General features: G+C 38.3%; 1 protein-coding gene across 1 annotated transcript in view; it reads right to left on the reverse strand.

Moving 5' to 3' along the window:
• The window catches only part of LOC122543920 (calcipressin-3-like), a 333907-nt gene that overhangs the window by 209995 nt on the left and 111214 nt on the right, over positions 1–12698 (reverse strand). The gene's annotated exons all lie outside the window — the stretch shown is intronic.

Consider the following 12698-nt stretch of genomic DNA (forward strand, 5'->3'; position numbering starts at 1 on the left):
CCCCCCCCCCCCCCCCCCACCACACCCTCTCACGCACACACAATGTTTTTGAGGTAAATTTGTACTTGCAAAAGTACATTTTATTTTGCTCAAAATCCATGTAAGATTCTGTAAATCCCTTTTTTAGAAATAGAATCAGTCTCACTAAGGGCACCTCACATCTTCATTGCATTATCTGAGCTGACATGGCACTTATTGCTAAAGTTCACTTGAAAATGGAACTTTTAAAAAATGTTTCAGGGTTTACATATGAAAGAACTGAAACCAACATGGTCATTCTAAAAAATGAGGGCCTTAACAAACAATCCAGGTCTTTTTCAATATATAATTTTGGTTGCATTACACTGTAAACTTTTTGCTTTAAATTCTGTGTCTTACGATCTTATACTCCACAACCACCTGATGAAGGAGCAGTGTTCCAAAAGTTAGTGCTTCCAAATAAACTTGTTGGACTATAAGCTGGTGTTGTGTGATTTTTTAAACGGTTTTCTTTAGAGTTTTCAATAGACAGCTTTGTGTCTGTGCCTTTGCCTTAAAACCTCTCTTTAAAAAAATGCAGCACAAAATGCATCTCTTAAAGTCATAGTGCCATCACATTAATATCATTCTCATGAATGATCAATATGTAGAATGAACTTTTAGATAAAGCAGTGGAGTCAAATATGTATAACTGGATGCTACATAGGTGAGGAAAGGTTGTATCTTTGTACACAGATGGGGCGAATACACTTCATCATCCAGAAATGTCTTGTGATTGAGTGAAATTTCAGTTTTGACATTTGAAAGGAGAAATCCCCACAGTTTGAATTTTCTAATCTGATCTGCAAACCACAATTATAGATTGAAGGAAGCGTTCCTAAGAAAACAAGAAATTCTGACATTTGCCTTCTTGACAACCAAACATCAACCGTATCCCTATAGACCTATCACCTATGTTCCACCACCTACGTCTGCTGCATCACATCACCAAATCAACAGGGAACTCTAATGGATCATCTCCTGACATATAGCAAACTACAGTACTTTTCCTCCTTCCTAACAATTATTTGGAAACCGTTGTCAACTACCTAGAAATTTTGATTTTCCCTAACCCTGGGAATTACCAGGGATTTACCAGGATATTTTGTATGCAATCCATGCTGTCTCACATGAGAATTCTAATGTATCTCACACTTGAGAGCTCTGAGCTATTCCTTACTGGATCATTAGGGAACTTAGTCAGCTTCTGTGACTATCAAGGAAATTGTACAAAGTTAAAAATCACACAACACCAGGTTATAGTCCAACAGGTTTAATTGGAAGCACACTAGCTTTCGGAGCGACGCTCCTTCATCAGGTGATTGTAGTTTACTTCCTTCCTCTCAAAGAATGAGGGAAATATAATCCAGCACACAATATATTATGTGTCCCATGAGATATATAGGGCCACAAGCAAATAAAGTCAGAGAGTCATAGAGTTGTACAGCATGGAAACAGACCCTTCGGTTCAACCCGTCCATTCCGACCATATATCCCAGCCCTCTAGTTCTGGACTCCCCGATGCCAGGGAAAGGACTTTGTCTATTTACCCTATCCATGCCCCTCATAATTTTGTAAACCTCTATAAGGTGACCCCTCAGTCTCCGACGCTCCAGGGAAAACAGCCCCAGCCTGTTCAGCCTCTCCCTATAGCTCAAATCCTCCAAGCCTGGCAACATCCTTGTAAATCTTTTCTGAACCTTTTCAAGTTTCACAATATCTTTCCGATGGGAAGGAGACCAGAATTGCATGCAAATATTCCAAAAGTGGCCTAACCAAAGTCCTGTACAGCCGCAACATGACCTCCCAACTCCTGTACTCAATACTCTAACCAATAAAGGAAAGCATACCAAACACCTTCTTCATTATCCTATCTACCTGCGACTCCACTTTCAAGGAGCTATGAACCTGCACTCTAAGGTCTCTTTGTTCAGCACACTCCCTAGGACCTTACCATTAAGTGTATAAGTCCTGCTAAGATTTGCTTTACCAAAATGCAGCACCTTGCATTTATCTGAATTAAACTCCATCTGCCACTTCTCAGCCCATTGACCCATCTGGTCAAGATCATGTCGTAATCTGAGATAACCCACTTCGCTGTCCACTACACCTCCAATTTTGGTCTCATCTGCAAACTTACTAACTGTACCTCTTATGCTCGCATCCAAATCATTTATGTAAATGACAAAAAGTAGAGGACCCAGCACCGATGTGGCACTTGTGGCACTCCACTGCTCACAGGCCTCCAGTCTGAAAAACAACCCTCTACCATCACCCTCTGTCTTCTACCTTTGAGCCAGTTCTGTATCCAAATGGCTAGTTCTCCCTGTATTCCGTGAGACCTAACCTTGCTAATCAGTCTCCCATGGGGAACCTTGTCAAACGCCTTACTGAAGACCATATAGATTTCATCTACCCCTCTGCCCTCATCAATCCTCTTTGTTACTTCTTCAAGAAACTCAATCAAGTTTTGAGACATGATTTCCCATGCACAAAGCCATGCTGACTATCCCTAATCAGTCCTTGCCTTTCCAAATACATATACATCCTGCCCCTCAACTTGCCCACCAATGACGTCTCAGACAATGTGCTGAGTAAATACAATGCAGCCAGATGTTCTGTTTTGATTCCTTCTAATCTTTTTATTCCCCCAGCATAGTTGCAGGAAAGATGTTTCTGATGGCAGGGAGTCCATAATTAAAAGTCACAATCTGAGGATGAGGGGTAAACCATTTAAGACAGAGATGAAGAGAAATATTTTCACCTAGACAGTGGTGAGCCTATAGAATTCGCCACCACAGAAAGTAATCAAGTCCAAAACATTGTATAACTTCAAGAAAGAGCTGGGTATCACATTTAGGCTAAAGGGATCAAAGGATATTGGGGATATTCAAAAACAGGCAATTGAATTGGATGATCAGTCATGATCATAATGAAAGATGGAACAGGCTTGAATGGCCAAGTGATCTACTGGGGCTCTTATTTTCTTAGTTTCTATGTTTCACTAGCTATCTTTGGCTTTCATGTTTCAGATTACACCCATAGGTAAGGCCAGATTTCCAAAATCCATTGACTTGATCATCAGGTACTGTGCTTTAGTGTGTAAGGCATATAAAACAAGAAAATAAGAAAAAGCATTTGGAATACTTTAGATACTACTTCAATCCCAAGCCTCCTTTGTAAAATGCAACAGAGCAATATTACATGAACCTTTTCTTTGGACTTAATTGCCAAATGAATGTATTAAACAGAATACAACTAATGAATAGCTGCAGAGTAACAACATACAGTTTTGAGCTATTTATAAAGCTTAGCTGTCTCCCTCATTAGCAATAGTAAATAACTCCAATCCCAAGAATTTCTTTTTCTATTATTGGAAACATATATTATACAGGTTACACAATTCTTTATCCGAAATTCTAAAATCCGAAAAGCTCTGAAATCCGCAGGTTTCTCATGAGGTTTTTTTTGTATGACAGGGTTGTTTGGCGTGCCCAACAACACACCCACTCGACCCACCTCACTCAGATGTGAATTGGTGATGTGGCCCAGCACTGGCAGATGTCAATTGTGTCTCAGCGCTCATGCTCGTCATTCCTGGGTCTGCTGTTCAGTAAGATTCTTTTTATGTCACTGTGAAAATGTCATTTATTCTGAAATCCGAAAAATTCCAAAATCCAAAAAACAATTGATCCCAAGGATTTTGGATAAAGGATTGTGTACCTGTATTAAAGACTATCTGGAAAAAGACTGGAAGATGTTGAATTATTTGGACATTTTCTGATTGACAAGGGTTTTTAACCATGTGAATTACTGGAAATGAAACCAATAATTTTATGTCATGCTGCAGTTTACCTGCTGTTTACTGGAAACTAAGTGACTTTGTAGAAACAGCCAAGCAAAGTTTTCAAGGAAATAAGAAATGGGTTTATTGCCTTTATTGCTCAAAAACATGGATTTGAAAGTGCTAGAGACCTCTATGCTAATGGTTATCAAGCAACCCTTTCTGGTCTTAAGATTCTATTGTACAACATGAGCCAATACAAAGAAGACGCCCCTGAAGTTGAAAGTCTCTCTGCTGAAATCTTGTTTCTCAGTAGAAGTTGCTGGAAGCTGACAAGACTTTCAAATGCAAGTATTTCTTTCTTCCTGGGAAAACCTGGAGAGGTGGATTATGAATCCTCAAAGACTCAAATCCATGCCAATTGCAATCAGAGCTGGTTGTCTATAATCAATCGAGAGCTGTCAGCTATTCAGTTCTGTCAAAAGGAAATCCATTGGATGTGAGAAGTCATCAGATTTAATCCTTGAATTGCACACGTTGGACCACAGGGTTTTGATTTTCCCTTTTTGCCATGTTTTGTTAAAATTAATCTCAGCAGAGAATTGTCTTTCTTAAATTGCATGTCTGTGTTTGGGATTAAGGGCATTATAGTTTTGGTGTTCACCACTGATTGTTGCCTAATTTAAGAATAAATGTTGTTTACAATAAACAGATTACTTCTGGTTATTTAAAGAAGCCTTATTGATATTTCTTTTGTTCTGTATATTAGCACTAAAGTGAAGCATTTGGCTATTTTGATAATTTAAATCGATGTGCATTAATGGCTATGACTGATGGAATGGTGGCATTGATTATCAATGCATTCTCCTATCTCAGCTGTACCACAACGTAGTTGTACTCATTCCCTTAGTTCTCTTCTCACATATAGCTCTCTGATTTAGTGCAAAATCTTCAAAAATTTAGACTTCCAAAGCTAGCAAAAGCCTTTTGCCTATTCTCCTCTGACAGCCTCACTACTTCCACAAAAACAAGCTGCTAAAAATTCTCCTGAAACAATAACCAGTGCCAAAAAGAATTGATCAGTTAAACTAAAGAAGATGACAATCAGACACATTGCTCAATAAATCACACAAGCTACCATTTTAATTGACAACTTGATTTTACCCTCAAGTAAATAGTATTGAATGTACCATTTAATCATCACAAAACTGGGATACTAAATTGGAAAATCATTTCTTTGACTGAAGTATGTTTTACGCAAGTATTATAGAAGCCAATACAAAGTTAAACACATTACATAAAATCTGCTTTTGTCCGACATTAAACTTGATGAACTTTACAATAATCTGTTTCTATGAGGAAAACAATTACCCCACAATTGTATAACAAAATAATATCTTTCCTCCCTTGAGGTCCTGGCAAATATTCAGTGTCCTGCAGCCTATATCAGGAAAAAGAGTCTACACATAGAATCACAGAATCCCGACAATGCAGAAATAGGCCATTTAGTCCACTGAATTCACACTGAGCCTCCGAACAGCATCCCACCCAGGCTCAGTTCCTTATCCTATTCTTTGTAACCTCAAATATACCCTGGCTAATTCACCTAGTCTACACTTTCTTGGACACTATAGGATAATTTTACCTTGGCCAATTCAGCTGACCTGCAAATCCTTAGGGAGGAAACTGGAGAACCTAGCAGAAACCCACTCAGACATAGGAAGAATGTGCAAACTCCACACAGATAATTATCCAAGACTAGAATCGAACCTGGGTCCATAGTGCTTTGAGGTAGCAGTGCTAACCACTGAGTCACTGTGCTGCCCATAATGCCTTCACCATATCTCAACCATTTTTGAGGCTTGGAGTTTCCGGTGCTCCACTCAAGTAGAAAAAAGGTACACCACCAGCAGGTTGAATACTCCCACAATAAAGAGTTGACAGGTGTAACTCCAGCTGCCTTTCACAAATGGCCAGAAACAGTAGACATTGTATGGACCCCCATCCACCAGGGAATCTATGAGAATTGTAGTGGTTGCCTGAAGGCAGTAGAACATAACTGGCAAAAAAAATCCACCAGCATCAACCTGCACCAGTTCCTTATATTTGGCCCTTTGGACCTTGGATGTCTCAGGCTAAAGAAAAACGTTGTTATTGCCCTCTTTCTTGCAAAGCTTTCCACAGCAAATATATCAGCATAAGCAGTATCCTTTGAGCACATGAAAGGCACAGGTCAGGAAATCTGTTGTAATATGGCCTTTTAAAAAATGATAGTCGCATGCACTGAATTAGACCAATTCAAATTTCAAGCAACCTTGCTCTAGTTCCTCTCTCTTAATCCTATTCTCCTTGCTGATTATACTTTTAACTCAGAACCAAACTGAAAGAAAACAGAACTCCCAGAATGGACACTCAGAAGTAGCGTCTTTATAGTGTGGAAGCAGGCCATTTGGCCCACTGAGTCTACACCAACCCTCCAAAGAGCATCCCACGCAGACCCAACACCATCCCTATAAACATGCATTTCCCCTGCCTAATCTGTTCATCTTTGGACTGTGAGAGTAAACTGGAGATCCCATGGAAACCTATGTAGACACAGCGAGAATGTGTAAACTCCACATAGACAGTTGCCCAAGACTGGAATGGAACCTGGGTCCCTGACATTGTGAAGCAAGGAGTGCTAACCACTGAGCCACTCTTAAATTTCCATTTAATTAACATACTTTGCTACACTTCACGTGTAATACTAAAGCTGCATTTTAGTCAGTGAAATAGTTATTAAATGCCACAAATAAATGCCTGGTAGGGACAGGTGAGACAATGACAATGTTTTATCACAGCTCAAGATAGTTCATGCTACTTCATCACACAAAACTGACCAAGTCTGGAATCATTTCTCAGGCAATATTCTTTCAGAGAATCAAGTGGGTAAAAAAAGTTCAGCATGGTTATGTTCTGAGCCAAGGGTACAGGTTGTGTAAACAGAATGATGCAAGGGTCCTCAGTATTCTATACATCAGAAATGATAGACTAGTTAGCTTAACATATTTCATTGGAACAATATTGGAATCCATTATTAAGGAACTAGAGCCATGACATTGAGAAAATCATAATACAATCAGACAGATTCACACTGTTTTGTGAAAGAAAAATTATACTTAAAAATTTATTAAAGTTAATTTAGAATGTATCAAGAAAAGTGGATGATGGGGAACCAGTAAATATAGCGTATTTCAATTTCCAAAAAGCATTCAATTATGTGCCAGGTAAAACCTAAACGTGCAAGAGCTCATGGCATTGGGAATGATAATATTAGCATGAATAATCATTGGCTAACAGGAAATAGAATGTTGGGATCAATGTATCATCAGTGCTGGGTTCTTGTCTTATTGAGGTTTGGCACAAAGAATGGAAAAGTATAATATTGCTTAAGTGTAAAGAGACTGTGTTACAGAAGGTACAAGGTGTCCTTATACATGAATTACAAAATGTCAGCATGCAAGTACAGTAAGTAATTAGGAAGGCAAGGAGGATAAAGTGCAAAAGTAGGAAATCTTCTAAAACTAAACAAGGCATTGGTGAGACCACATCTAGTGTACTGCATGTACTTTTGGTCACCTTACTTAACGTGGGCCATACTGCATTGCCACCAGTTCAGAGAAAATGTGATGTGCTGATTCCTAGGATGAAGGGCTTGTTTAATGAGGAAAGGTTGAGAAAGTTCAGCCTGGACTCGTTGGAAAAATGAGAGGTAATTTTGCTGAAACATATAAACACCTGAGGGGGCTTGATAAAGTTGATGGTAAGAGGACATTACCCTTAATGGGAAAATTTGGAATAGGAAGCACAGTCTAAAACAAGTAGTGTCCAATTTAATGTAGAGATGAGGAGGAACTTATCCTCTGAAGTATAATAATCTTTGTTCTGAAGAAGTGTCATGAGGTCCGAAATGTTAACTCTAATTTCTCTTGACAGATTCTACCAAACTTGCTGAGATTTTCCAGCAATTTTGTGTTCATTTCTAATAATTTTTGGATTGCGCTTCCCTAGACAGCAATGAATGTTGGGTCATTGAAGATATTCAAGACTGAGTAAGAAAGATGTTTGATTACAAGGAAGTCAAGGATTATGGGAAAATAGGCAGATATGTGGAATTAAGGCCATAATCAGATCAACCATGATCTTACTGAAAGACAGAACAGGCTAAATGAAAGACCTACTTTTGCTCCTATTCTTTATAATCTTGTTGCTTCACACCAGGTCTTAGACAACCCAGTTTATGTTGTGATGCAAAAGCAAGGCCCAGCAGTCAACAATTAAACTAAATTACAATTACAGAATAGCAATACTCCAGATGTTCCAATGAACATTGACATCTTGTAAGTTCAGAGTATAAAAGGGCAAAAAATGCCAAATTAAACAAAACATTCAGAAGGTATTATCTCACTATACATCTAAGTTTCAGTTCAGAATGGGGAAAAAGTATTTGCTTATTTATTTCCGTCCCTTAAGACAAGAACATTTATTTCTTCCAAAATGAACACGAGAGTGAGAATGAGCTTACATTTGTTCGCAAGCAGTCAGGCACCAATTACTAAAAATGAGCAAAACATCGTGCTCATATATGCTGAAGGCAAACAACAATTCAGAAAACAGATTATTCAAAAGTACGCCAATGGATATTATCTCACTCCCTTTTACTTGCCATATGCTCAACATTTTCTCTTCTCATGTGTTCCAATGCCATGGCAAGTTTTTATACTTATTAACCCCCACCTTTACAAAAGCTCCAAGTCAAGAATGTCTTCAAGGGAATTTGCAGTTTCGCCCTTTGAACATTACCTCCTCAGACACTGTACAAGCTTTGCATCTCCCAATCATTGCAAATGACCTGCTCAACAGAAAAAAATTTCCATCCCATGACAAAATGACACAAGCCAAAAATTCCTTGATACATTGCTATCTGCAGGTGGCGTTTCCTAAAAAAAACATCCATTTTCTCTGACCTGCACATTCATTTAGACTGAAATATTTACCCTCCACTGTCAATCAAGTCCAGAACTCTAGGATTGCCAATAAGGTTCTCTCTGGCTGCTTGGTGATACTCAAATCCCTAGTGCGCGGCCACATACCTGTGAAATACAAATATGCAGTTTGCAACAGTTTGCTGGAAGCCTTGTGAAATGAATAGCCACTATAAGATATCACCTGCCATACTGACTGATAATAAAACTGCTATTAAACATGAACTGCAGGCACTTTTATTTGGAACAGGCTGTTTATCCTGTAATAGTGGGGCCCTAGCACAATGTCTAAAATTACACTCTCTGCCAAAATAAACTGTATTGGAGTACTGGAATAAAACTTTCATCCGGTTTTGATTTGGGACTGGACTGAAATTCAAGCCTCCAAAATTAAGCGACGAGAGACTGAAAGTGGCATCTGTAGTAACTGCACTATACAATACACTGCCGCAAAATATTGTCCACACCAATTCAACATTCAAAAACTCTTGTACATAGGTACTGGCACTGAGCCCCAGAGAATCTGAAAACCTGCCAATTGGCAATATCTGTCCTGTTCAAAAATAGAAACAGAATGTAATTATGTGTACAATCACACTTTCAGGCCGATGAAAAAGAAAATATATTAATCCAGCATTTCATACAAGAAATTAAAATTTCATGTTTTCACAATTTATTTTCGGTGAATACTTCAGCATACTCCCCCCTTGCAGGCCTGAATGACATCTATAATGTTAATCGAGTATAATGTTTGCTATTTCAAAATCTCTTCATATTGCTGCTGTTCCAAAAAATTAGCTCCCTTCTATTATCTATTAACCATTAAATTACTAGTTAATACCCATACAATTAATGTACAACAAACACTCAGTAGCTGAGTCGCCCTAACAGAACTCAGTTTGAGCATTACTGACCAAGTTATAGATTGTAAGGGCTACTTACTGTTTCAATAAAGTAAGAACAGCTGCAATACATGGATTCAGTTGTGTCATTCCAATGCAACAAGGTGTGCACTTCAGAGACTGCAATGTATTATTGGGTTGGTATATTTGGTTGTGCTACTCCTGACATAAGGATACTTGATGTCAACATCCATTTCTGGGCAAGGACACTTTCACCTTAATACTCAAAGAATGCAACCAGAACATGACATTAAGAAGAATGGACCAGAGATCTTTAGTGCTCCATATAACCTTTAACAGCAGTTTCACAGCACATTTAGAAATAAACAAGCAGCTAAATTGGTTAGGGAAGAAAGGCCACCTGATATCCTAGTCTGAGTTTAGAGCCTTTTGCTGGCATTTCAATGTGTTCTAAAGTGATAAGGACCTTGACCCTGTGGCTTCTTGGTGTGGGGTGCTGTGGCAGGACGATGGTAGACTTTTTTTTCCCTGTTCTATTATGATAACAAGATTATATTTTAACTAATAATGTCATTTTTGTACTCTCAGGACATTGAGATATTTAACATTTTTCTTCTCAGTTTACAAGCCTATAGCAGCAGGCAATTCATTCTAAACATTATTGTAATAAAGTAACCTCTGGCAGTCTCGTGGAACTAAAATTAGCAGCAATTACTTTTTCAGATTTATAATGAGCAAAATTATTATTGATTATACAAGATTAAATTTCATGTGCACACAGAATTTAAAAGTTTGCCCCTTCATTGGTTAAAGTACAAGCTATGAAAGCCAAATGTTACAATCTAAACTTCATTTTTTTCCTTTAATTGTTTCCTTTCTGTGCATCAAACTAAAATAAAAAGAATAATTTTATTTTCAAAAAAATTTGAAGCCATCCTTTAAATAATTTATATGTTCAAAAAACAAAGGCAGAAGTTCTCATTGTACTGAAAAAGATTGGGATTAACTTTGGTCTTCATTACTTCAATGACAATTCAGCTGAGTGGATCACATATCTGTTACAGAATCCACTGCCGCACACTCAGTAGTTAGCAAAGTGATGGAAACATTGGACAACAACCAGTGTGAAATTAAGGCAATGTATGCAATGAGCTGACATCCAGTAGAAACTATATTGAGAAGGACAAAATCTTTCATCCAAAAAGAGAAGAGAAACTTTAATCGCTATAGCCTGGAATATGGAACATAGGAAGTACCAAAAGGGCAGTGTGCTAAACCACCGTGATACCCAAATCCCAGATCATAATTACATACAGAGCAGCAACAACACACTATGTCTCAGATGCATGAATACCAAAGAGAGAGATTTTATATTTGTATGAACTTCACTGGAGGCACTCGTTTCACAGTTTTGTTTAGTCAGCTTGAAGGTAGGAAATGTGAGAACTGAGTTAGATCATTTCAATTTATGATTCTTTAGTCACAATGTGATTAAGTTGGCCGCTTCTATTTGATCAGAGCAAAGTTTAATCTCAGAAAATCCACACAAAAATTATTTATGTGAATAGGAAAACAAACATTTGCAAAGCAAAATTGTAAAGCAACATTAACGTATGAAAATATTTTAAGAGCCATAATTACACAAAATGGGTGTCAAAGAAAGAGGTCTGTCCTCTTAAAAGCTTGTCAAAAAGATAGATTTTTAAAACACTCTTAAATGATAAGTGAACATGAGAAAGTAGGGAGGTTTAGGGATGGAATCCCAGAGTGTAGGACCGAGAGATCAAAAGGAGAGAGAACTAACACAAAATGACCAGAGTAAGAGGAACAGAACATCTTGCAATGGGGAGGTTGTAGCATAAGGGATTACAACAATAGGAAGAAGCAAGTTCACAAAAGTATTTCAAATCCAATTATGAGAAGTTTAACACAGAGCATTTGAGGGACCGGGAGACAATTTAGTCCAGAAAGAACATATACAATGAGGTAGGCACATGGGATTTGATGCAAACTATCAGCAGGTTGGCTGAGGCAATGGTGGAAACAGGTGATTGTCCTGGCATAGGATTTAAAAATAGGATTGAGAGTACATAACATTCGAAGCTCATCTTGGGGTCAAATCAGGTGAGAGTACTGTTACTCATGACACAGTTGTAATTCATTTATAACCAACTGTCATTTTTATCCTGTTTTAATTGATTAATAATTATTCAAGAACTGAGATTAAACTAGAACATTCATAGAATCAAAGAATCCCGACAGTGCAGAAAGAGGCCATTTGCCCCATCAAGATATTTGTATCATCGATAGTCACAGGTGAGGTGCCAGAAGACTGGAGGTTGGCTAATGTGGTGCCACTATTCAAGAAAGGTGGAAAGGACAAGGCAGGGAACTATAGACCAGTGAGCCTGACGTTGGTGTGGGCAGTTGTTTGGAGGGAATCCTGAGGGACAGGATTTACATGTATTTGGAAAGGCAAGGACCGATTAGGGATAGTCTGCATGGCTTCATGCGTGGGAAAGCATGTCTCATGAACTTGATTGAGTATTTTGAAGAAATAACAAAGAGAATTGATGAGGGCGCAGTGGCGGACGTAATCTATATGGACTTCAGTAAAGTGTTCGGCAAGGTTCCTCATCAGAGTCTGATTTGCAAGGTTAGATCTCATGGACTACAGGGAAAACTAGCCATGTGGATACGGAACTGGCTCAAAGGTAGAAGACAGAGTGTGATAGTGGAGAGTTACTTTTCAGGCTGGAGGCCTGTGACCAATGATATGCCACAAGAATCAGTGCTAGATCCACTGTTATTCATCATTTATATAAATGACTTGGATGTGAACATAGGTGGTATAATTAGTAAGTTTGCAGATTAAATCAAAATTGGAGGTTACCTCAGAGTAAAATAGAATCTTGATCAGATGGGCCAGTGGGCTGAGGAGTGGCAGATGGAGTTTAATTTAGGTAAATGTGAGGTACTGCATTTTGAAAAAGCAATCAGAGCAGGACT

Source organism: Chiloscyllium plagiosum, chromosome 3 (assembly GCF_004010195.1).
Source record: "Chiloscyllium plagiosum isolate BGI_BamShark_2017 chromosome 3, ASM401019v2, whole genome shotgun sequence".
Taxonomy (NCBI): Eukaryota; Metazoa; Chordata; class Chondrichthyes; order Orectolobiformes; family Hemiscylliidae; genus Chiloscyllium; species Chiloscyllium plagiosum.